General features: G+C 40.1%; 1 protein-coding gene across 1 annotated transcript in view; it reads left to right on the top strand.

Annotated features, from left to right (window-relative positions):
• Positions 1 to 18,209: 18,209 nt before the first annotated feature.
• The window catches only part of LOC150085963 (phosphoserine phosphatase-like), an 81,610-nt gene continuing 72,219 nt past the window's right edge, over positions 18,210 to 27,600 (top strand). Inside the window, exon 1 of the mRNA XM_090374309.1 lies at positions 18,210 to 18,256. The gene's annotated coding sequence lies outside the window, so the exon portion shown is untranslated. The remainder of the gene's footprint in view (positions 18,257 to 27,600) is intronic.

Below are 27,600 nucleotides of genomic sequence, written 5' to 3' on the forward strand. Positions count from 1 at the left end.
CAAGTGGTTTACCCCAACTATCCACCTTGGTCATCCCCCGAATCTTCTTCCCTTCTATCTGCTTACTGGACATGGGGCAATAAGGAATAAACTACAAGGCTTCGGACTCGCCGACACCCCTCTGTGCTACTGTGACCAGCATGAAACATGGGGACACTCAATGTACCACTGCTGCCTGTACGAAGATCTTTGCTGCGGACTTATGAACACCCACCCGTCACCGCAAGACCAGGAACATCTCGTCCTAATCGAAGAGGACATCTACAAAGCATTTACCCAGTTTGCCCAGGAACTCTTCACAAGAAGGCAGACATAGCCACAACTGCAACAATAACCAATAAATTGTGCATCCTGCATCACTGACTGAACCACTGGACTTTGGCAAACCACCAGCGAACAGCAAGCCCCTCCCTGCCTACAAATCGTCCCCGATCTCACGCCTCAACAGAAACAACCCCATGGACTTACACCATGTACAGGAGTCAACCCCATGCACGTACATAAATCCTGGAGGAGCCACCATCCCATGAAAGACTTGACATCAACCAAAGAAATACTGTCCTAAAATCCTGGATGGGACACCATCCCATGATGACGTTTGCAGCTTGCTATATGCCTCTTGGCAATCTGAGCCGGGTGCCCATGCCTGGCTCACTTTCACTCCTTTTCCCTGGTGGTGGTGGTGGGAGGAGACTGCTTCCACGTCTCCTCCCTGTGGGGCATGGGTTGCTCCACAGGCCACTACTAGAGATGCCCTCTCTATTGTCCTCATATTTCTGACTTTCCCCCCAGCCTTCAGTCTCTCTACCTTCACACAAGTGCACGTCCCACACAGCGGAAATTAGAAATATCCAAATTCAAATCGCTCACGACCCTTTCGGCCTAGCAAAATTCTAGCTTAATTCTCTCTTTTTTTTTAGGCCCTAGCCACTGAAATCTCAGGAAATTAGGCGGCAGGGCCTGCCAGAGTACCACTTAAAATACTGGTGTACCTGGTCTGCCTCCACGGGGTCAAGTGTGGGCAACGATGGGCCCAATAGAGGTTCAACGGCTAAATGATGACCAGATGAACAACGGTACACGACATTACACTTGTACAAAATCCATACACTTTTAAAACTCTGGAATTGACAGTGTTCTGTTTCACACCCACAATGTATACTACGCAGAGATGGGGGAAACCCCTGGTGCCGTTTGACCCTAAACACAGTTTACTTTACCTCTTTGCCACTCACTATTACCAGAACGTGTCGCACAATAAGCACACCTGCATTACAGTTTCTGGCCGGAGCTCTCCCACTTTACTTGTAAGTAGTCAAAAGAGGCATACCCACAGGATTTCTGGGGATAGCCATTGATACAGCTAGCACCTTCAATGCTGAAAAAAAAAAAATAGCCACAAAGCTCCATGAGCTATGGCAAACAAAGTGGGAGCAGGAAACCAGATGTCTGGTTACCAAAAGGTTTCTGCCACAGGTGGCTCCAAAGCCACCTAAGTGGTATGCCCCTGGACTTTGTACAACATTTATATTGACAGGTCATGGCTCCCTAAAGGCGAAACTAACCTCCTTAGGGCTGACTGATGACCCAAATTGCACTTGTGGCAAGAGTGAAGACTGGGCACGCATTCTATATGAATGTATAATATATGACATCCCCAGAACAGATCTAAAAGCACATTGGCCCCTTCCCAGGGGAGAAGAACATCAGTTCATCATAGAAGAGGAAAATTATAAAGCCTTTACATCCTTCACCAGAAAGTATTTTAAATGCACAGAACTATTCAAAGAATGGCAATTTATTCCCCCTAGCAATTAAACAATAATCAATAGTTAAAATTGCCCACGTTTCCCACCACTCCCAGTTGATGACTTAAAAACTGCCAACATAGCAGTATTCTGCCCTGACATGGCAAAACCCCCCCAGGACTACCCTGCCATGTATAGGAACCTGGGGTCCACACCAAATAAGTAACTATGTAGGCGGGGGGGAGATGTACAAACAGCCAGGGAAGCAGATTTGTTGAAAAATATCAGTAAGCTAATAGCAAGAGGATACGATGTAAAACGAAAGAAGAATGAATGGGAATGAAAGATAATGAATAGGCTGGGCACTGATAATGAATAGGCTGGGCACTGAGTGAACTATGAATTATGATAACAGGGCATAAATGGCAGTTTTGGTGAAAGAAAGAGTGAATTGGAATGAGTGGAAGAGCAAATGTAATTGGCCAAAATAATACAAAGTTAATAATAACTTACACTACTTTATTTATACTAACAAACATTTACTAACAATACAAACACTATCACTGCATTCTCCCCTAGCCTGCAAAACACATGGGACTAGGCCAGCACCACAACTGAAGAATAACAGCAAGCTGAGGTGCCCAGAGAGTGCAGTGCAGAAAGCAAGAGTCAAATAAATGAAATGAAAGCCAGAAGAATGAAAGAAAGTGTAAGTGCATGAGAAAAAGAACACAAACCATAAATGCTACAGTTAAGTACACACTAACCATAGTTTAAATTAGTATTTAAATTTACACTACACATCATGGGATCCCCCCCGGTGGGTGAGAAAATGATGAATGAGTGAGGGAAAAAAATATATATATACACATGTGTGTATATATAAGAAAAAACGATATAAACAGACTGCAAGTAGAGTGCGAATGCAGATTACGAATGAAGTAAATGTGTCTCTCTCCCACCCCTTTGCCTGGGGGATTCCCCACTGCCAGCTAACATGTCCCACCCCCAGAGCAGGATGAGTAGTTTGACCTTTCTACCAGATTCGACACTAGGACACAACAACCATCACCGACGAAGACATACTGCGGCTTTGCTGCCTACACGGTCTGAACTGGGTACTCTAACCTGGTTCCCTTTAAAACCCAATCCCAGGGAGGAGACAGGTCTCTGTGTCCTCCCCTCCCTGCCTTCCCATACTTCACTTGGTGGGGCTCAACTCCACTGATATCTTTGGGGTATCGTTCCCATTCTTCTACCTGTTTCCTCTCCACCCTCTGACTAAACCGACAGGGTACAGCCCTAACAATGCCGCCAAATTCTACTGCTTTCTTGTAAATCTCTTTCGACCAAATTTGAGGAGGCAGGTCATAATTTGACCTGCCTCCTCATGGCAAAGTGTGGGCAACGGTGGGCCTAATGGCTAAATGGTCGGAGACACAACAGACCAAGCCCCACACACTTTTTAATATCTGGCTTCCACAGAGTTCTGTGTCACTTACAAAGAATACAATGCGGAGATGGGGGAACCCCTGGTGCCGTCAGACAACTAACACACTTTACTTTACCTCTTTGCCACTGCAGACTGACAAGAAACGTGGGAGCACTTTATGCACCACTGTGAATTATACGAAGCCCTACATTGCTGCCTAATCGCAGAAACACAATACGTGCTACAAAACCAGGAATATCGTGTACTACATGAGGAGTACAGTTACAAGGCACTGACTAAATATGTGCAGGACCTCTTCTGCAGAAGAGGAACCTTCTCTGAACCACAAACAGCGCAACCTCCCTGACTCACCAGCCCAAAGAACGCTCTTGCCTACATGAATGTCCAGCAAGAAGTGTACAACTACCTGGAAGGAACGCATCTCATTTCCCAACACACTGAGGAAGACCCCCTTCCTGGGGATACATCCACCTGGACTGGATAAACCATCGACTTGGCAACACAAAGAGACACTTTCCATAAGGACCCGGATGCGACAACCACCCAAAACGGTGTTGCTTGGTAGAAATCGCTGAGGCGCTGACCTGCGGAAACCGTGCGTGACAACATACCCTCCAGATAAAGAGCTGGTAACTTAGTTGATCAGGAGACCATGGAGGGCATTATCCTGAAAATGGCAATCGCACTGAAAGACAACAAACTTTAATGTCAGAACCTGCCCTGGACATCACAACCTACGATTTGACAAACTGCTGCTGAGCCGGCTCACTATCTCTCCCCTCTCGCCGCCATCTTTTTCCTCTGGTGGGGCATGGGCATGCCCCACTGACATCTGCCTTGGTCGCCTTCCCTATTGACCCCACCTCTTCCTATCTTTCTGCCCCAGCCTTCAGTCTCCCCCCCCTCTTTCTGCAACAAAGCATATGCCCCACATGCCAAAATTTAATTTTTCAAAAACATTTTCGCCCATTTTACGGTCTCTCATACCTCAAGCGCTGTCCCCTCGCAATCGAACGTTAAATCATCATTTTTTTTTTTTTTTTTTTTTTTTGTCCTAGCCACTGAAATCTTAGGAAATTAGGTGGCAGGACCTGCCAGAAAATTTTAACTACTGGGTACCTGGTCTGCCTCCACGGGGCGACGTTTGAGCAACGTCGGGCCTCAGCAGAGGTCTGGCAGCTAAAGGGCCAGAGAAACAACGGTACATGACATCACACACTTTTAAATCTCTGGCCTTTACAGCGTACTGTATCACACGACAATGTTAACTACGTGGAAATGGGAGAAACCCCTGCTGCCGCTTGATCCTAAACACACTTTACACTTACTTAAACATCATTGCTGACCAGGTACACCCTTTCATGTAAACAGTCTTCCCCTCTGGTGGTGCCGTCTTTCAGCAGGATAATGCGCCATGCCACACCGCTCCGATTGTTCGAGATGGTTCGCGGAACATGAGGAAGACTTCCAAGTACTGCCATGCTCTCCAAATTTTGCAGACATCAGTCCCATCGAGCATCTGTGGTTTGTGTTGGAACAGCAACTCCGATCTGCGGTATCTCAACCACGGATCTTACAGGAGTTAAAGGATCTGCTGGTTACGCGTTGGTACCAGATACCACAAGACACATTTAGAAATCTTGCAGCGTCCATGCCTCGCCGTGTACGAGCTGTTTTGGCTGCACGTGAAGGACCAATCATGACCTCGGCTTTCATTCATGATATTGGTACCTATCATATTAGGTAGGTGGTCATAATGTTTTGGCTCATCGGTGTATTCGTGTAATAAATTGTAAATATATGTATTTAATGCCCTTCAAACCTTAACAACTTACTTTAATTCAGCTTGAGGATTTTATACTTGCTGTTTAATCAACATTAAAATTTTACACCATTTTTTGTTCTTCAAAGATCGACTTATTAAACGCTGGAATATACCGTACTTCTTATTTTCGGGGAAGTGCTATTTATTTGTAACATAAAAATAACAACTCGTGGAGATTTATATATATATATATATATATATTTTTTTTTTTAAATTCTTTTATGGTAACTAGCTGCATCTTTTAAGCTAAGAACAGAAATGATACTTTAAGCATTACCAGCACGTAATTATTATGAACCTCTTATCAGATGCATGAAATATCCTCTGAAACGAAGATATTCCGATAAAAAGACGCCGGGGCCCTGTGGCTGGAAACCTTTAATCTATATTCACTGCATCGTGTTATTAAAATAATTATTAATAATTTACAAGTGTCTCGGCTTTCATTCATGATATTGGTACAGTTCGAATGTTTGCTAGATTTCTGGATTAGAATGACGAACTTGCTTGAATAAAAAGTTAAGTTTTGCCAATAAGATCAGTTTCCCTTGACATAATTTTATTCCGACCTTGGCAGATACATGTTGTCTACAGTCAACATTTGATTAAACAAGTCAGACATGAATTTCTTGCAGAGATCGTGAAACTGATAGAACAACAGAAAGTTCTGTTCTGCATTCCAACATCCACAGTTTCTGAGGATACAGAACGAATTGGGTTCGCTCTCTTTCTTAAAGTAGCAACTTATTGCAGTTGCATGCAAAGGCGACGCATCAGTAGGTATATACATCTCTTGAAAAAACATTTGTTTTTCTAATTTTAGCTGAAATATAGTGTCAGTAAAATTACTTATAAACAGGTGAAAGGGAAAAAAATATACAATAAAAATTTCATAACGAAACTATCGTGATAATAAAAAAATTCAAAATAAATATTACTTCGTAAGACTAATTTTAAGAAAGGTTTAATTGGCTACGTTTCAGATTTCAGTGTCGATATCTGTCTTCACTGTAATCCGAACGTAGCCATTTTATTTAGTTACTGGGCTAATTTGAGGTCTAATTGTACTAACTAATTAAAATGCTTCACATGGAAAAGTCTTTATGAAATATTTCTCACTTAGTAGTACGCCATGTAATATCCTCCTCGAGTTTAATTAATATTAATTTTATTTACGGTAAATAAAACTGTTTCGGCATTTTATCCTAAGTTCTCAATCTTAACATTTTACTCCCACGATTAGCAACCCCCGCCACAGTATATACATTTAAAATAATAATACATTCTTTAATCACAAAATTTTCACTTTTATTGCTCTAAATAACAGCGCGAATCATCAACAAATTAATCTAATTTAAACGCTTATGGTCAGAATTTTATGAAGATGCATTATTATTTTTTAATACTTTCTCCCGTTTGGCTTCCTTCCCCACTTCAACAGTGACAATGTTCGTGCAAGAAACTTTTTTTTTTTTTTTTTTTTTTTTTGTAAATTTAGTAATTCTTATTTTGTTGTGGCTTAACAAAGTGCGCTAGACTTCAAAAAGTGGCAGAGCAGTGTAGCAGAGAATTACCGAGTAACCATGACATTGAAGGTCAGACAAAATGGAGCACATCTGCAGCGATTATATTTCGCAGGAATGTGGAAAGTACCAGATACACACGCACTATGGAGATCGGATTATCAGCTCTCCGGCCACTTGAGGGCAAGGTTGTCTTTATTTGTTGAACACGTCAGACATTTTATAACGATAGAATTTTTATTTAATTTCGATATGCAGTTTCTCATTCTAAACCAAAGTATTTATCACACCATCCAAGACTGTACAAACGCTGTAATATAAAACATTCAATTGTATAATAGAGGTAAAACCTCTCTGTTTTGGGCAGCAAATGCAAGCCAAAAAGTGGCTTCTCCCTTCTCCGCGAACAGAAGCGTAGGTACAACCTACACTACATTACCAAAAGTATCCGGACACCTGGGATTTTGGAAAAATGAACATACCCGCCATCCACGTGTCAGGAATAGGTATAAAAGCAAGTGCGTTTACGCCACAAGTAAGCAGATCAAAAATAAAATAAGCGAGGATAATTACAGTAGATACCGCGCTTAGCAACTTTCACCTGGATGTTACGTTAAAATCCAATCTGTTCGTGCCATTGCAGCAAAACTATAACGCCCTATTGATTGACACCCTAGTCAGTGTAACGCCGTAAAATGGTGATTGATGTAATCGCCAAATGGAAACGTCAGAATGCTACTGCAGACTAAAATGTTCGGGTAGACGCAGAAACAGAGAGAAAAAACAGACCAGACAGCACTCAAAAGAGTGATATAGTCAAACAGGAGTTGTGGTAGATCCAACAAGTGATTTTACGGAAAAGCTGCGGCCCAGAAACCAAACAACAATGTCCACTTGTCTGGCCACAATCCAGGCAAGTGGACGTAACTGGTTTCTGTAAGGTTGGAAAGCTGTGTTATGGACTGAAGAATCACGGTACATGGTTTTTACTATCTGATGGTCGTGTTTAGGTGTGGCGTATATCCAGAGAATGTTATTTCTGATGATAAATCGTCCCAACTGTGGTGTCGTCGTCTGTGGTTGTTCCTCGTGATTTGGGTTTGCACCGTTGATCCAAACTCAACGAACAACGTTACGAAGTAGGAGGGTTCATTCCTTTAATCTGAAGGAAGAATGGACCAAAATACCACCTTATTGACGTCTACCGACGATGATACATGCGTGATTAAAGTCAAGGTGGACTGTATTATTAAATATTTTATCAATAAATGATTGTTTGAGATATGAGGTTTTCATTTACTTTCGGCAATATAGTACAGTATTTGTGAATTAACCGTTTTTATAATAAGAGCCGTAAATTCAGTGATGAAGCTACCATACCGCCGTGTCTACCGTCGCGAGGGAGAAGATGGTTAGCTTCTAAACAGCATTGGGCAGTTTATAGTTTCATTTGTAAATAATTTTCTACATTTCTTTTTTATTATTATTATTTTTTTTTATTTTTAAAGTTGACAATATTTTCCAACATTCCTGATCCCCCTCCCTTCCCCTGCGTAGCGAATTTGCTTCAAAGGCTTCTTGACCGATAAAATAATCTTCATTTGCATAGAAATGAAGGAAAATACTTTAATACTTAACTTCTGTACGTGCAGCTTTCAAGTCAGTCGGCTAAAGCAACTTCACCGCCGGGTGGCAACTCTAATCATCACTGATAATCTGCACAGACAAATTAGATTACTGATAATGAGGCTTACAGTTAAAATATTGCAATAGCAACCAGTGAATAAACATCTTCCGTCATTTTTATCTTCATTTGATTCCAACTCTTCTTTTCGATTAGCCAGTCTATGACCTTCCAGGAATGACGATATATCGTCTGGTGCTTTTATCTGTTGTTATCGACCATCGAAGGAACGGTCCACGAGCAGTTCTCCGGCGTCTCTTTGGCTGGCTTTATGGTATGTGAAAAATTAACGCCAGTTACAAATGGCTGCTAGAATTTTAATTTACAGTGCAGACTAATCGTTCAAAAGTATTTCTAAACAGGAAGTAATTTTCGGCTAACAATTATAAGCCAGAAATGTAACAAGATGACTGAATTTGCAAATGGTCTGCTTGCAGGACGAAAAACCAGAGTTTTCGGAAATTTCACAATGCTCAAAAACATTCAGCGCCTCATTAAATCGATTTTATCGGAAATTCTTAGTAAAATAACCGCACTTGGGAAAGATCTGATGCACGTGTGAAAAAAAAAAAAAAAAATCACCTTTCACTGACACCGCTGTATTTTGGGACAGGGGACCTATCCAGTCCCCTGTCCCAAATACCTAGAAGCCACGCTGGTCATCTGATTGGTTAAACATTTACCAGTATTCAACAAGGCAGGCAAATAATTCATTTGAAATAAATACAATAAATGAAATTGCAGACATGTTAATTTGCCTATTATCTGGATCCGCGTCTCATATTTATATTTCGCAGGGTTATGCTCCAGAACGTGGTTACAGCAAAACAGTGATGTATCAACAACAACTTTCGCCGAAGTACAACCCTGTACTTCGGCGAGAAAGAGAATAAGAAGGCAATGATAGGACATGAAGGCACCTTCCTACTCACTTCTTCCCTCCCCTCCTCATCGTGCGCATGTTACTGGGAATGTCACGTGACATCACAATATGTCGAAGCTGAAAATGAAGAAACGGAAAAAGGGCAATTTTTTTTTTTTTTTTTTTAAAACAGCTAACAAAAATTAATACCACATACAACCACTTATTCTTCTCACCCGTACATTACTAGACGACTTCACGTGCATTTCTTTACCACAAAGGGTTTCCCCCCCCCCCTCTGGGGCCACACCCCCGCTAATATAAAGTTGTTGGAGTGGGATTTAATGGCGCAAGGGCTACTATGGCCAAATTGTGCCTTTTACTTTGGTCTAGAAGTGACTGCATACGCTATAGGTCTAAAAGTGACCGTATACGATAAATTATTGGAGAGGCTGCTACTTTATAGACTCAACAGCCATTACATAGCTGCGAACCTAGCTTCGACGACCCAATTCAAGCAAGGAACCAGCACAGTAGACGCAATTCACCACCTGATCTCTACAGCTACAACCACAGATTTCAAGTACTCTATGGCAATAACCGTTGACTTAGAGGGAGCATTCGATAGGATATGGTGGCCCAGCGTCCTTAGGAGGCTCCGTCATATCAACATCCCAACTAGCTTATACAGGGTGTTTCAGTTAAACGTTTCAGAACTTCTAAGAGGGGTAGGGTACATCCTGACAACTCGAAATCATATAGCAATGTGGGTTCGGAAATGCTTTCCTGAAGCGGTGTTGTACACAGAAGCACCATAAACAAAAGAGACCGTAAGTGAGAAATCGTTTTAATAATACATGAAAAGAAGCAAAAGGTACATGGATTAAAGTAAGTGTTCGAAGTTTCTTCCACGGGCTACAATGCACGCCTCACATCTCCGACGCATGGACATCCGAACATTCTGGAATACTCCAGGCGAATTTCGAATTTCTTCGGCAGCTACTGCGATTCTTGCAACCAGCTCCTCAGCATTGTCAACAGGGGTGTCATAAACTAGCGATTTCATATGACCCCAGAAATAAAAATCAAGACATGATAGGTCGGGTGACCGAGCAGGCCAACGCACGGGACCACCACGTCCGATCCACTGTTGACCAAATGTGACATCCAGGTAGTTACGAACATCTCCGCTATAATGGGCAGGGGCTCCATCGTGTTGGAACCACATTGTCTGTTGCGTCGATGCAGAAATCTGTTCATCTCTCAAAAGTTGTGGCAATACTTGCTGCAGAAAGATCAAGTAGATAGGTCCGGTTAGACGACACGGTAACAGGTAAGGTCCGATGAGGTGATCTCCCATAATACCAGCCCATACATTGACTGAAAATCGAAACTCTGCTGCACGACGACTTCTGTGTACAATACCGCTTCAGGAAAGCATTTCCGACCCCACATTGCTATATGATTTCGAGTTGTCAGGATGTACCCTACCCCTCTTAGAAGTTCTGAAACGTTTAACTGAAACACCCTGTATAAAATCATACAATCATACCTAACCTACAGAAAGATTTCGAGCCATGCTATTGCATGCCTCGAAAGATTGGGAAAGGAATCTTTGTTAATGTATTTTCTACAAAAAAATGTGAGAATATCTTTCTCAACAAAAGTTTCAGAATCCAGTGGCCACTGAGGCCACACGACAGCACCGTGGATAAGGCCTGCGGACTGAAAACTGAAATGGATTGCGTTAGTAAACTAAAGGCAATCTTCAAGACAGAATGCGCTGGTTCCATAGCAGCTAGTTATTGTAAGTGACTCCATTGTCAGGGAAACGGGGAAATATGTTGTAAGAAGGATAGGTGGAATAGGACCAGGGTATGTTGGCAAAAGTACACGAAAGTAATAGAGCAGATATCATCTTTTAAGGGCACAAGAGGTGATACTGTTGTACAAGTTGGCACTAATGATATTAAGAGTAAGAGATCTGAGCACGTACTTAAAAAGTACAGGGCGATGTTGGCAAAAAGTTGCCAGTTAGGATAGAATTTGAAAGTGTCTGTAATTCTGCTCAGACACGATAGGAGGGAGTATATGATGAGAGCCTTGTCGATCAATTCGGCCCTGGAGAGAATGTGCAAGAGTCATGGGGTAAATTTTAATTAGCGTGGTCTCTGTTTATTAACAGGAGAGACTGCTTCTATAGGAATGGGATACACTTGAATAGAAGGGGTGCAAGAATATTTGCTGATGCTTTCGATGGCAGTGATAAGAGGGTTGGAAAACTGCTACCTTGGGGAATGTAGACATGTATAATATCTTATGTAAGGCGGCTCCTAAACGCTAGTTCAACTCCGCCGTGTTACACTGTGATGTTACAAAAACTCTGCAGAAAAACCTTGGGGAATACACAAGCTAATATATTAACAATAGCTGCAGGCAGAGATGAAAGTGATTCTTGCATTGCTACTATTGATACATGCTGCCGTGGTCGCCGGTATATTTATTTATTTTTATATACTTAATTTATTTATTATTTTTTTGTAAATAAATGTTGACTTCCACCGTTTACACATGTCCCTTTACATCAGTTGTCTCTTACTTACTACAAATAACCCATCAAATCAATTACTATTTCCATCACCTTACATCAGTAGTATTTTCTACAAATCATTTATTTTTATCAAATCACCTATCAAATGAATTTCTATAACATTTCTTCAATCAATTTCTATTTTCATCACCTTAAATCATTAATACTACAAATCACTTATTTCTATCAAATCACCCATCTATCAACACCTATCAAATCAGTTACTATTTTCACCTTACATCAATAGGCTTATTACTACCTCACCCATAAGCATCTTTGTTACTTCCCTGTTCTGATACAGGATAGGGTTCCCCTTTTCTCTCAAAGTTTCTCAATAAAAATAAATTTTTCTTCTTTTTACACATTAACTACAATCTTATCTTATCTGTTATTTTATCATTCGTTAACACATTTGTCTAGAATAATAATATAGCTTACCATATTCTCATCCTACTACGCCCATGATTTATTCTATTATTAATTCCCTTATATTTTTTTTCCTTCTTTATCCCTTTAGTACCCTTACAAAATTTCATTGTCATTAACTTGATCTATAATCTAACCCAACTTAATAACTCATTGTACATTACAAAAGGATTCCTTTGAAAGAAACTATCAAATCAAACAACTTCTCACAGAGTTTAGCTTATGAGTCTGAGTTCGAGGTTCAATAAAACTGGAACACACTTACGTTCTAAATGGGCCACTACTTCAATTCTTTGGCACTCTGGTTTTCCTCCGCGGCAGACAGACTTCTCACATCCGCTTCTAATCTTTCTGCTGTCTATCTCTCCTTCTAGAGCTCTTGGACTGGCTACTCCTTCTCACGTAGATTTCTCGACTCACATATCTGCATACCTGGCTAATTCTCGATGGGACCGGATCTGGTGAGTACGGGCTTAGCAAACTCAGGGTCCTGAGCTGGATATAATCATTCTTCTCTTTCTTGCTGATTCCTCTCTCAGGCTAACGCTGGAATTTTTTTTTTTTTTTTTTTGGCTGGTGCAGCATAAGCCTCAGGCTTCCTTTCACCATATGGCTAATAATAAACGCAAATGTAATTTCCTAGATGATTATACTTCAAAAATACAGCATGCGATTTCGTTGCTAGATACGCCGAGCAAGTAACAACTGGACTCTCTCTCTCTCCCTCCACACATCTACATAAGCCGACCGGGCTAGCCGAGTGGGTAAAGTACCTGCCCGGCAACCCAAAGGTCGCGGGTTCGATTCCCGCCTCGGGCTTGGATCAAAGTACTGCAAAAAAACCTTGGGAGGTGCAATATGGCCACAGAAGCCGATGCGCCAACAACTACCAAATCAAAAAAAAAAAAAAAAAAACATCTACATACCGGGCTCATTCTCGACGGGACAGGATGTTGAAACATCTGGAAATTTCTACATGAAATTTCTTCAGAAATACAATATGTTACGTTGCTAAACACTCCGACCACACGACTAATGGCCAACTCCACTTTACTTTATACTTCAGAATATGGTTCCCACTCGCACTCGGCCGCACTCCCCCCCACAAAAAAACTCTCCATGTTTCTTCCATATTCCGTAACTCTCTCGTTCCTTTTTTTTTTTTATTTTGTTAATTTTTTTCCCTCTCATATCTCACTATTTCCAAACTCCGGGCTTCAACTCTAAAACTGCAAATCTAGAAACTCTCAGTGTCCTCTCACTCCTTTTTTTTTTTTTTTTTTTTTTTTCATCTCACTTCCACGAATTCCGAACTCTCTTTCCAACTGTAACTCCCACAACTCTCCCAAATCATTTTTTCCTCAGAAGTTTGGAATGCTTCCCACAGAACAGCCGAGTGGTCACAGCGCGCGGGTACATAAGTACACGTGCCTTGAGTGACTGGGGTTCAAGCCCGTGACTGCTAAATACGGTGCTGTTTCTTGTATTCTGTCTATCCTCTGACCATTTGGTCGTCCCGGAGTATAAACTTGTAATTTTCTTGTTTTCTTAGCACGCCCACATTATAACCCTTTCATGTATGCCGCGCCTTCAAAAGTAGCTAGTTTCGTGTTTACACTTTCCTTGCTAAACGTTGCCAACTTACCTAAAATCCGCCACCCTGGCGTGGTCTTTCCGACACGAACTCCAGACTGTCCCACGTATTTCTGTTTCCATCCTGGTCCAGCTTAGATCAAAACGCTTCTTAATTGGGTCGTTTCTCCACTTTCAAACTGTTTTTGTTTATTCTCAGTTCACCCTCTTTGAATTACTTGCTACTTTTTGTTTCCATTTAGCTGCTGTTTACTTCATACATTTATAACCTCCCTACGTAGTATTTTCAACCTTAATATTTGTCATATTCAAAATTAATACTCAAACCTAAATAATTATTCTCACTTTTCGTCGCACTACACGAGCTTATTTCAGATAAATAAATATTTCCATTTTATTTGTAAGAGTGTACTCTTACACAGCATCCTGGAAAGCAAAGTGTTTTGGGATTTCAGGCCCTGCTGTAGGTCATCATGGGAAAAATGAATGCACGAGCTGTGTTAGGGTAACTAAGTGTAAGAACACGTGTTTGTATACTTGCATGTACACAAATCCTAGGCGCACTGTAAATAAATTTTATGAATTTGAAGTAGTGGCTTCAGTAGTGGTATGAGAAATGAAATTTCTCAGACCACTAGATCACAAAAGAAACACAGACATAAGAGTAAGACTAAACGCCTCCAACATAATAGAAGAAATACAAAATTATCAGTTAAAATGGAAAGAGCAGGAATAGACTACAAAAATTGGAATTGAACTACATACCTATTGGCAAAAGAAACAGAGGGCGTCCCAGAAAAAGATGGATCGAACAATTCTTTGGAGAGATTTAATGGTACAGGCTTCATAAGCCTAAAAATCTACTAAGTACAAGAAGAAGAAGAATTTGAAGTACTGATTAAATCGTCAAATGCAGTCGTATTAGGAATACTGGAGCGTGGTAAAGTGATGCTGAATTTGAATATGGGGAGTACAATGCATACATGAAGGTCACAGAGGAGGAAAGTTGGAAGGGTTATGCTCTAAGTTAAGAAGAATATTAAATCCAAGGCAATGCAATCAGCTGACTTAGGTGACGAGTGCAAGGTTGAGTCAGTTTGGTGTAATATAGCACCGAGAAAACAAAATTCAGAGTAGGAGTGTGTTATAGGCCTAATCACTGTGATAAGTATACCAAACTGCTATAAAGGGAAATTGAGTGGGCCAGTAAATCAGATTGTCTTATAATGGGGAATTTTAACTTTCCATATTTTGACTGGAATTTGGGGGTTAGTCACTTACACACTAGCAAGACTTTTGTGGATTTCTTCGATGACTGTTTTCTACAGCAGTATGTTAGAGAGGCAAGAAGAGGAATAACCAGATCAAGAGTATTGATCTGGTTATTCATCAGCACTGATTCTTCCTGCATTAAGAATCTGCAGGTAAAAGACCCAATGGATGGCAACGATCATTGTGTATAATGTGGAATTTAATTAAAAACATAACTACTGTCAAAAGTAATGGGAAAGGCTTTTCCCTTTACCTATTCAGTTTGTCCGCAACCTGAATAGGTAAAGGAAAACTGCTTTTCTTTCGTAAGGGTGACTACAGAGGTCTTAGACTGTTTTTAAATTGTGTGCAGTGGGACCAACTGATGATGTTACCAACAGCAAATTTAAATGGGAAGTAATGAAAGGAGCTAATAGGCTTTTCATACCAATAAAGAAATACTGTTCAAGGTTTAGACCTAAATGGATGTCAGGTGAACTATTGCGAAATCTGGCAGAGAAAAAAAGTACATGGGATGCATATAATCTATCAGGTGATACAGAAGCCTATGGTACACAAAAGGAAGTTAGGCAAGCTAACGCAGATTATGAGAAGTCTCTTGTAGAGACTTCTCATAATCTGCCTTAGTATGGCAAAGAATGCAAAGAAAAACAGCAAAAACTTCTATGCTTATAGAAGAAAGGATTGAATCATATTGGGCCATTTGATGTGTATAAGTTAACTGTTCATGACACTGCTCAGTTTGCAGACAAACTGAATAGGTATTTTGCATCTTCATTCACACATGAGCAATCCTTTAGAGTAAGATACCAGCAGTTTATTAAAGTCTAGCAAGGAGCTAAATGACTTTGTAATAACTGAAAGGAAAGTGGAAGAGAAATTTTTCAGGATGGACATAAAAAAAAGGCACCGGGGCAGACGGAATAAATCCAATTATATTAAAGGAGGTAAGCCAATCCTTAGCCATAATTATAACAAAATCCTTGGATTCCAGGGAGGTCCCTATGGACTGCAGAAGTGCGAATATATCCTCAATTCATAAAGGGAGATCAAAAGGCGACATGAGTAATTACAGACGAGTTATCTTATCTTATCGTGTGTTCCAGGGAAAATAATGGAATCGCTGGTTAAAGCAGTAATGCAGAACCACTTGGTCAGGCATGCAATCATACTGCAGTCACAACATGGATCTGTCAAGGGGCGGTCTTCTCTAACCAATGTGATGGGTTACTATGATGCAGTGACCAAGAAACTGGATGCAAAAAATAATTTTTATATCATATACTTGGATTTCACGATGTTTTTGATGCTCTTGCGTATAAAAGACTGCTGTAAAAACTGGAGCAATATGGCGTTAAGGGCAAGTTACTACTATGGATAAAGGGATGGTCAACTGGAAGAAGACAGTGTGGTTACAATGGGCACTACTCTTCATAGACTAATATTATTAGTGGAGTTACTCAAGGGTTCAGTACTGGGTCCATTGTTGTTTTAAATATTTATTGATGAAGGTATATGAGGCCTAATATCTAAGTTTGCAGATGATACAAAGGTTGGCAGGGTGGTTAACGACAGTAATCAGGGTGAGCTACTGCAACAAGATCTAGGAAACGGGTAAACCCAGAGTAACATCAACTGTGTGGTACTACACTCAGGGTATTGGAGAATTAAAAATATGTGGGGGGGATGACTGTGTTATTGTTGTTTGTTGGTTATTTGGTTTTTAGGAGCATTAGCAACTAAGGCCATATTGCTCCGGGAATATGCGGTAGCCATTCCCTGACCTTTTCGCATCCTCCGTATTTGGTGGTGACGGGCTCGAACCCTGGTCTAATCAAGAAGCGTGTGCTACGCACTGCTGCTCCTTACCACCTGGCTATGGAGGCGACTGGAAGGGGGGATGACTGTGCAGTCAGACATGTGTCAGGATAGATCATGGTGTTTTGTCAATGATATACAGAAACCTTGCTACCAGGGATAAGGACGTGATTATCCTTTATATAAGGCCATGGTTAGGCTGCATCTTGAGTACTGTATGCAGGTCTGGAGGCCTCACTTTAAGAAGGATGTTCATCTGCTGGAATAGGTGCAGAGAAGGGCAACCAGATTGGTGAAGGGAACAAAAGGGTGCACTTACCTAGAAAGGCTTCAGTTTTTCAAATTGCAGCATTCCGAGATGAGGCACCCGCGGGGAAATCTGATTGAGGTGTTTAAAGCCTTGAATAGATTGAGTAAGCTGAATGTTAATGGTATTCCTCTTGCTGAGACTACACACACACACACATGAGGGGACATAAATTAAATTGTGGAAGGATGGTTGCAGGATAGATATGCGGAAGTTTGCCTTCAACCAACGTCTGGGGGCGCCGAAATTCAAAATTTTTATTATAATAATAATAGTATCTCAAGGCCTCAAATACACTTCTGCCTAGGGGTGCCAAAAACTCTAGCGCAGCGCCTGTACCCACACTTTCTGAGCTCCGTAAGTAAGTTGTTTCGCCACTTATACCTATTTCTAAAAGTCCAGGTTTAAATCCCGTCGATGAGAAGAGGAACCACTGCGATGCGATGATTCAAGTGGAACTGGAAGCCGGTCTCAGGTGGGGATGGTTTCTACGTCCTGTAAATATATCTCTGAACACGCACACAATTTGACAGAAACTACAGTATACTGGAACCATTAAAAAAAAAAAAAAAAGGTCGGATACTGCAGTCACAGTTTGCATTCCGCCCTAATGAATAAATGCCAGAATTAAGAAAAAAGCATTTTTGATTCATTTTTTAGCATTATTGTAATTAAATTCGTCACAACAGCTATTGGTTTAACTATTACACTAATTATTAAATGCATTTAAACATTATGCACTTGATCACACAGAGAAGAGAGTTAAAAAACAAAAACACGGACAATGGTTTAGCGAGAGAGGTTATCAGTAATAATTTTTATTTTCAAGTACACCACGAAGGAGGTATACGAAGGTGTAGTTCTTAACCGGCAATGAACTCGGCAACGGTTGAACTCCAGGCCGACAATTTCGACATGCGAAAGTGTACTCGTTTTGGGCGTCCTGTTGCTACGAGCAAAATGCTACTTTTTAAATATTTGTGCTTCTATTAACAGGTGACCCGATTTCTCTAGTTTTAACGGAAAACCGGTTGGGCAACGTTACTGTTACTTCTTCTAGCGAGCCATATGGTATCTTAATTTCCTGTTGTGAATTTAGCGAGTATTTCAGTCGAGTAAGATGAAAAATATCCCTTGACGAGAATCGTCAGATCGGTAAGCAACTGTTTAATCATTTAGTTAAAAATACGCTTAAGTTTCTAAATACTGAATGCAATATAACGCAACTTCCGCTTCCGTAAGGTAGACATGAAATTCTGAGGTAGTTAAATATGGCCCCTTTTCAAAGGGGTTGTAATTAAGTAGTGGTCGACTGCTTTGCTGGTATCTTTTACCAGTACCGTATTTATCCCTCCATAAGTTTGAAATATCAAACCCTTTGACAAAATGAAAGGTGTGAACAAATTTCTGTTCTGTTTTAAAGTTATTCTGGTCTCAATCTGATGTCACTGCATGGTAGGTGAAAGAGTTATTCAGGAAGCAAGACCGCTGCTTCTCTGATCTTACATATTTATACAATGGCTAGAAACATGGGGGGCGAGTAGTATATGACGTAACACGAACTTGTGCTCTTATTTTTCACACCCACCCACATACATGTTGAGGCATACCCATTGGGCTTTGGGCTTCAATCCCAGTTAGCTGTAACTACTAAACATAAAGTAAATTTAACTTTCGGTCACATGTTATCAAAATTAATTGATAATTTTATTACAATAGCATCAAAGCCACATATCTATTAATTTTCGGCACCGATCTGAAAATTAATAGTTTATCCCTTTTTAGCACATGAAACATAAAATAAATAATAAAGTTTATATACGTATATGGCTTTTGTAGATATATCGAGGACTGCTTCAGGCTTACAGTGTCGCCAATAGCGCACACGGCACATCAGTAATTTCCGGGGTAGTGTCACAACCAGAATTCACCAGGCGTCAAGTCTGAAAAGTGTGTTGGTCATTCTCAAAAAAAAAAAAAAAAAAAGAGTGAGAGATGACCTTATTTTGAAAGTGTTCCTACAAGATCGCTTTCGAAAATCAACCCCTGTGGGGCATAGCGCCATCTTGCATAAAGGTTGCCTGCTCTAAGATACGATGTCGTTGCAGAGCTGGTATAAAGTTGGACTAGTAATGCATTCATAAACTGTTCTGATGTGGTGGACTATCCATCACGTTTTCCTCTCCATAAAACGTGAGGTTAGAGCAGCGGTGTCACCTCAATATATGTTTTTACAACCAGTTCGGAGCCGGTTCGAACTGGCTGACATCGCAACTACTGTAAATCAAGTGCGATTATTATTTGCGCTATCTATCTCTCTCTTTCTTCCTTTCCTTTTTTTTTTTTACATCGATCAACCAATGTTGGTCATGGTCATGCTGAACAGTTTCTGTTTGACCTTCTGTTTCTATAACGGTAGCAACTAGTTTGATGTTGCTCCTTTTACGCATAAATATAAATATATTGTGTTTTGTTAGCTTTTTTCCAAGTAGTCCTGACTTTTGGCTCATACTCTAGCGGGGAAATTACGCCCGGGTGGCGCATTTTCCTGAGAGGTGTCCATGCCTCTGGATAGAGTAAAAATGTTCATTGGCAACTGCTTGTCCACTACCAGCAGGGCAAACTCAACGCTTAAATCCAGGTCATCCATCATATTAAATGATCCGGATTCAGAGATCTTGTACGTAAAGTTGTGTGGGCACAGCTTGAATACCTTTTGAAGGGTGAATATGGTAGATAATGGTGCCTCTAACTAGCGATCCGTTGCTTGAGTACTGGAGCTGTATTTTTGTGTGGAGGAAGCAATGGGATTTAGTCCAGCACTGGATATGACAGACTCCATAAATGTCTCCATAGGTGTAAACTGTACAGCGTCGCTCTGTATGTGGTCTGTCACAGGCGAAATGAGTTTCTTCTGATTTTTATATCAATTGCACACAACTGGATTTCAGCATGGTCCGTCTCTAGATTGCAGCAGCAAGCTTATGCAGCATCAGCCAAAAAAAAAAAAAAAAAAACTTCCCATATCACCTGTCCATTCCCTACGACAGTTTCTCAGGTTCTTCCTCGAATTTATCAGACTACCCACTTTCACAACAACAAATGGAAGTTGTTTCGACAACCAAGTACTAATCATTATCAACTAATGAATGACAATTGTTCATGCAATCCCCTTTACAGATGTCACTACTATTAAATTTTTTCAACATTCTGGGATGCATTACTGAGATTAAATCCCAATAATGCATCCCACAATGTTTCCCTTTATTTTTGTATAGAGATTGCGTAACTGTCAAGCAAAGCACACACTGGACAAGCATCTTTCTTTTAAAAATGCAAACAATGAACATATCGAAGTGGAATCGTTGAAAAAATATTAACATGGGCATCTGGAATTACTTTTCTGACTGGATCCCATCCATTGAGAACATTGTGTAAAAAGGCCACTGCTTTTTTTTTTTTTTTTTTTTTAATTATTATTCTTCTTTTTATTATTTTTCGCAAATTCATTCCCGTCATTTTTATTTTATATTATTGTGTATATTTGATGTCTTTGAACTAGGCGAAGGGTAGGTAAACACATATATTGTCCTCAAAATATTTATGGATCTCCTAGGTTTTCCATTACACTAAACATTTAGCATAAACGGGGATGGGGGGATACGTAGAAGTGTTTATTTACGTGGAGGCACCAAGCAAACAAGGAAGAGAATGAACTGAATTATGTAACATATACTTGAAGGTCCTGCCCTAATCAGTTTACCAACACTGCCGGAAAGAATACAAGGTCTCTTGGGTGTTTATATTCCACTAACAAAAAATCGCTTCATGATTTAAGAGGTCAGAGCGCATTCACACGACCTCTTTATTTGCTGCTAATGAACGTTATTTACGTGAGAAAGATTAAAAGTAAATAAATTGCATTAGCAATAAATAAAGGGCAAAATAAAGTTGGTTATAAATACAGTATTCAAAAATGCAGTTTTCTATGAATATTAGTACTGGGGATGAATGATAACCACACAATGTTGGAGCCCTGGCCTCGCGCTCAAAACGAAGCGTACAGTAACTGATACTCGTTTTATTAAATTGCTTCTCGTACGTCAGTGAGCAGAAGTCAATGAAATTTGGTATAGAAGTACATTATGTAATGACGAAACAGCACTGTGGAAAATTATGGGTTTTATTTTGCCCATTTCCGGAATAACTTGTTATCCCTTAAACACGGAAATTACGTTCGTTATGCGCACCTGAAAATTGGCATCCAAAAGGGAAAGTTTCATACTTTAATGGAGGGAGAAGGGGTGGGTGTATGACTACCCTTGACAGCAGGATAGTCACACACTTACAACGGACTCTCATCTACCATTTAAAGTACGGTATTTTAAACACTTTTGTCTTGATACTAAGTATTACCAATACTATTGAAAAAGCTTCTCGTAAAAGGTACTAAAATGAATAAATCTGCATATTTTTACATGGCAAAAAAAAACCTCTGAATTCTCTCTTAAGTCATACGTGACAGCATACGTATCATTTTCAATGGCTATGTTTTGAGCATAATCATTACATTCATTAAATTCAACACAATTTTATTTTATGCTTTACTTGTTAAATATTTTTTTACCCGAGTTTTCCTCTTTTTTTATCTGAGTTTTTTCCCCTTCCCCCCTCTCTCTCATTAAAATTTTCTTATATCTTATGAATATCATTCCAAAAATAAAATCTGGAGGAATAGATGTTGACGTAACACTTTCAGTTCTTCAGTAGTCTTTCAGATGACAATCAGCAGTTCACAAACCAGATTCACTTACATTACTACCACAGCGTTGTCTCTGAATAAATTGCTGCTGCCTATCAGAATGGATTCCTTTTTTGTATCTGCTTGTTTCTCACTCACAGGGTGATTGCTGAAATTATTTATTATTATTATTTTTTTTCCTTTCCTAGTGATTGGCGCGCCTTCACTTTTTTCTTCTCTTTATATTTTTATTTTCTTTTCCATTAAGGAGGAGTAGCTGGATCTCCAATGCAAGTCTACGGTAATCATGGAATTTCAGGAACAGGAATATTTTAGAGCCAGAAATACCAGTTCTGCGGTTGGATCGCACTTAATCCTTGGACTCTGCTTTCCTCCGTACTTTCGGGAAAATTTTCACATATCTTTTCGGTTACTCGCCTCTCAATTTATTCTTATACTGTATTTCGAATTTCGTGGTTTTTTTTTTTTTTTACGCCTTTTGCCGATTCTCCCATATCGTATTCATTATAAGATATGAGAGAAACTGTTGTAAGAATGCACTTACAAGCAAGTTTAAAAGTGTTAGTGAAATCACACTTCCAGGAGAGTACTTGTATAATGTAATTTTTTGGGGGAGGGGGGAATATTTACGACTGGATGTTTGTGTTCCCATGGCATCCTGTGCATGCTCAATGGGATTCAGGTCTGAAGACGTCGATTACCGCTCGTATTCAGGAAAAATTCTCATTCTAAAAAAGCCGTCTGCCAATTGAAAGTTTTATTTCACAGCTGTGACGATTCCTTTTTTTGAAGATATGGAAATATGTGCATATTATGCCAGCACAGACTACTTTTTCCGTAGCATCCCCTTGTCTTATGACTGAGACCTTTTCTTATTTAATCTATGTGCTCAAAATCTTCACAAAGCCACGATTATGGGTTGGTTTCGGGTTCCCCCACTTCTCTCCCTTTATCCCCCCGTTTGGGGGACATTGAGAATAGGATTTCAGACGATTCTCAGTGTATCCCCCCAGCCTTGATACAACTCCTGCAGATTCTCTCTCTCTCCTCCGACGGCTACAAACTCGACAGGTGCTGTACCGTTATACCGCCATGTCGTTTAGAATTAGAGTAAAAATCGATGAACCACTAGTGTTGTTAACCTTGGTTGACCTTGTACAGCACTTCAGGATATTCTTCCTCTCTCCCACAACTGTCTCCACAATCGGAATATCACAGCTGGATGGATACTGAAGGTTCTTGTTACTTCTGCCTATGACGGCCTCGCTTTGGTCCTACTCTGATTGCTCTCCACCTCAAGCATTCAATCATGTGATATGTATCACTGGACCAAGCAAAATTATTCAGACACCCTTGATATCTTTACACAATCAGACTGACTAACGTGGTTCTATTTAAAACTGTCTATATATGTATATCGCAACATGCATATGTACTCATTCATTACTTAATCTAGTGCACAATTTCACTTCGATTTACTGTACAGAGGAAAAGTGTTGCAAATTTGACTATGCCTTATTTTTTGCCCACCAGTGTAGAAATACGCATTTTTTTTTTTTTTTTTTCTAATTATAAATCCATTTTACCAAAGTTAGATAAGTTTATGGTACAACTCTTTGGTTTCAATGGAAAGATCAAGACATTTAAAATAATAAAAAAAAAAAAAAAAACATCCTGTTTAGGTATCAAAAGCCACTTTATGCCAACGAAACTAGTGTGAGAGAAAAAAAAATTAGATGCGTATTAAATGTGTGTTAAAACTAGTCTGCGCTTTCAACATGATTCTTTAAATTTACAAATGGTGTTATCCTTTCTTGATATGATAAAACTTGCCAGTCGTTATCGGTTTTCGAACGACTTCTGAGATAAGTTCTTTCAACATACAAACTTATTTTTTTCCCGCTTCTTTATCGCATAAAGGAAAGCGAAAAAATTGACCACTGCGCAATATTTCTTTTTTATTTTATTTCATTTTTTTTTTTTTTTTATATTAGATCCACGTTCGTACTTTTCTCATCACTTTGTAAATCGGATTTGTTTTTTACAACATAGCTTTCTTCTTCATATTTTGGTATCATGAAATGTATATTTTATTATGCATTTCCAAAAATCCAAAAAATATACATATATAATTGTGACAAAACTTTCGACTGAGAGAACAAATTGCTTTCTTTAACCTGTTAGATTCTCCTAATACTGCTAATTAAGCAAATAATGGGAAAGAATATGCTACAAAGATATACGATTACACATATTATTATGGAAGGATAGCCAATAATATTATTATATTATTGGCTATCCTTCACTACATATTTAACGAAGTATTAAAAACTGCCTTCACGCCATTAATCTGGAAGTCATATTGGTAAAACCAATTCCTAAAATCAAACGCCCAAAACAACTAAATAATTACAGACTGATCTCTATTGGATGTTTATCACTCAAAATTTTGTAAACAACAATCCATACAATAATAATTGAACGGCAATTTCGGCCACAGACCATATCTCTGTAATGTCATTAGAGGAATGATCTAATGACATAAGTTCTTTCGACATACACTAACCACCACTAACCTGCTCCAAAGTCCTTTTTGAAATACAAAGGGCATTTAACAATAAAAGTTAGTTGGATATACTGTTCATATATGTAAATGCTACATTTGATGATCTCTAAAGGCTCTCCTATAAATACAGTTTCCTTTCAATATTACTGAAATCCTGCCCAAAGGTTAAACATAACGGCGAACAGTTAGTTTTTAAAATTAGTTTAAAGAGGTGCTGTGCAAGGCGCGTATTTGTCCTCGGTGCTCTTTGCATCAGCATTTGATCCAATTTTATGAGAAAATCCTAATTTTTTTTTGCTTGTACCGATGACATCGCGTTCTTCATTCACTCAAATACTGTTGACTCAAAAGGTCAACCTCGAGGTCCAAAAAATCATGCTTGATTTTTTCTTCTATCTTCATTCAACTGGACTCCAACTAAATAAAGAAACTTTCAAAAATGATGCTCGCAGTCCTGACTTCAGCATCTTCAAAACAATGAAGAATTAAAATAAAGCGCTGCCGAGCTTTTCTCGCCCATTTTTTAGCATTGCTGACAAAATCCAACCTAACCAACCTCATAAAGCCGTTCCAAAATCCAACCTCGGTCCCTCTGTCGAGGAGACTTGAGGAGATATATAATATTTCAGCTGTCCAGACCCGAGAGAGAATTTTTGTTTCCAGACTGGGACCAGCAACAAAAGCGGAGAGTATCAGGGCACTCTTTGCCCAAGAGCATGAGATCAACTTAGACGCATAGCTATCAAAACTAGACATCCGACCTATTCTTCCTTTATCATCTCCTGCCCTGCGAATGCAAAGCATATCGTCTTGGATTCTAGCTGCTGGCCCGTAGACCCTCATAAAGCCGTTCCAAGACAGGAGCAGATCGATCGCCTACTGGGTTCGTTGTATTAACAGCCATAAGGATAACATGCTACTAGGTTCACACGAAGGAGAGATTCTTTGGTTTATGCAGAATGTACGCAGCCTAAAAAAACAAGCTTCATCGTCGGCAGACTCTTCTATTTCTTAATGAGTTTGATGTCATCTGCCTTACAGAAACAAGGTTAACGGCGGATAGACAGCTTGATCTTACCCCTTTTAACACCCCTTACAAACACATAGGGAATCATAGGATTAGCGGGCGGGGCAGAGGTGTTGAAATCCTATTTAACGATCGATTCTAACTAATAAGGACACGAGTGAGACAGTCGAACAACTTTGAGGCAGTCTGCGCGACGCTGAGGAGTCCCCTTCACCAAATCCAATGCTGCCTGGTTTACATTCCCCCAGACCACAACGAAGACTCTAGAGCTGAGCTGTTCACGTGGTTAGCGACCAACTTAGTGCCTACAATTCCAACTGTTTTAGCAGGTGATTTTAACTTGCCACTGCCCAGAGCTTGTGGGTCTTAAGGCCACTCTTCGGGCCTTTAATCTTACACAGTTAGCAACGCAATCAACTACAGTGAGTCAAGTGCTGGATCTAATCTTCCACAACTTGCAAGACATCAAACTCCTATCTAGCAACTTTCGATTCCAATCCGATCACTCGCCAATTGCATGTAAACTATCCCTAGAGAGCAATTCCCTTGGGTTCCCTGACGAGTAACTCCGCTGACGTGCCTAGGATAGCTTTCTTTACTAAATATCTGAAGCCAGAGATCATTCTCCAATGCTAGATTGGGTTTGACTGAGGAAGTCTCTATTCTGAGCCGTTGGAGGATTCCATTATGCTCTTGTCTGAACAACTGAAGTTAATTGCACAATGTGGTGCAGCCAGAATCACCAGGATTGGTAACAGGTCAAATCGGGGTTTTAATAAGGAAACTAAGACGGCTTTCATCAGGAAGCAGAAGGCCTGCCGGAAATGGCAGAAAACCCAACTTCCCTTAGATCTTTTATCTTTAAGAAAGAAAGAAAGAGCATGCTTCTTGAAGAAGAAAAGGCAAGTCCTTAACCAAGCTGTTCTGGATAGGTTGAAGAGGGGTAGAAGGATCCTTTCGCATCATGATCATCTAGCCATTGACCAAAAGCTTGTCCAGGAATGGGCACAGTTCAGCTTTCTGCAGGCAGATTTTCCTGATTCTGATTCCTCTCTCCCACAGGAGGACTGGTTACCTAGGACACACTTGACTGACATCGAAATAACAAGAGAGACACTAATTGATGTCATTAATACACTACCCAACAAAGCTACTGTGGGTCTGGATTGTTTCCCACTCTTTATTGTCAAAATTTGCAGCCCATGTATAGTTGACCTTCTCCTTCACCTTTTCAGACAAATCCTCCAATCTGGAACAGTTCCTTCAATTTGGAGAACTTACCATATTAAGCCCATTACAAAGATCAAGAAACCCAAATCTCCTACGCGCCTCCGTAGCCAGGTGGGAAGGAGCAACAGTGCGTAGCACACGCTTCTTGATTAGACCGGGGTTCGAGCCCGTCACCACCAAATACGGAGGATGCGGAAAGGTCAGGGAATGACCACCGCATATTCCCGGAGCAATATGGCCTTAGTTGCTCCTAAAAACCAAACAACAAACAAACCAAATCTCTTAAAGACCTGCAACCAATTTCCATCAGTTGTTCTTTATTCAAAATTTTTGTAAAAGTAATTCAGCCAGCAATTGCCCAGCATTGCTTTGGACACAGGCCCGAATAATACCTGCATATCGTTTGTGCACAGGAGATCGACAACTACCAATCTTCTTGATACCCTCTTCAGAATTCAGTGGACCCTTAACAGCAAATCAGACTGATATCATATTCATGGACATTAAATCGGCTTATGACAGAATACACCTCCCAGCTCTTTTTACCATAACTGAAACATTACTTCGGCCTGGCAGATACCTTACTTCAAATTTTGAAGTCAATTTTACTTCCTAGACAGTTGTCTCCGACCCACAACGACTTCTGGTTAACTATTGACGTCTCAGAAGGCATCCCGCAAGGAAGCGTGCTGTCAGCTATCCTGTTTGCAGCAGTTTTGGAACCTTTCCTAGCTCAGAATCCTAACTTTGTCTCTTACGCTGACGATCTGAAGTTCTACGTGAGCTCAGATCATAATTGTCAGATTCATGATATCAACCAACAAGCTTCTAGGCAGATATTGAGCTTGGAAAATTATCTTGCCATAATTGAGCTGCATCTGAGCCCTTCCAAATCAGCGCAACTGCCGATAACA

The sequence above is a fragment of the Mastigoproctus giganteus genome, chromosome 5 (genome assembly GCF_048544385.1).
Source record: "Mastigoproctus giganteus isolate SK-2022 chromosome 5, ASM4854438v1, whole genome shotgun sequence".
In the NCBI taxonomy this organism is placed as follows: Eukaryota; Metazoa; Arthropoda; class Arachnida; order Uropygi; family Thelyphonidae; genus Mastigoproctus; species Mastigoproctus giganteus.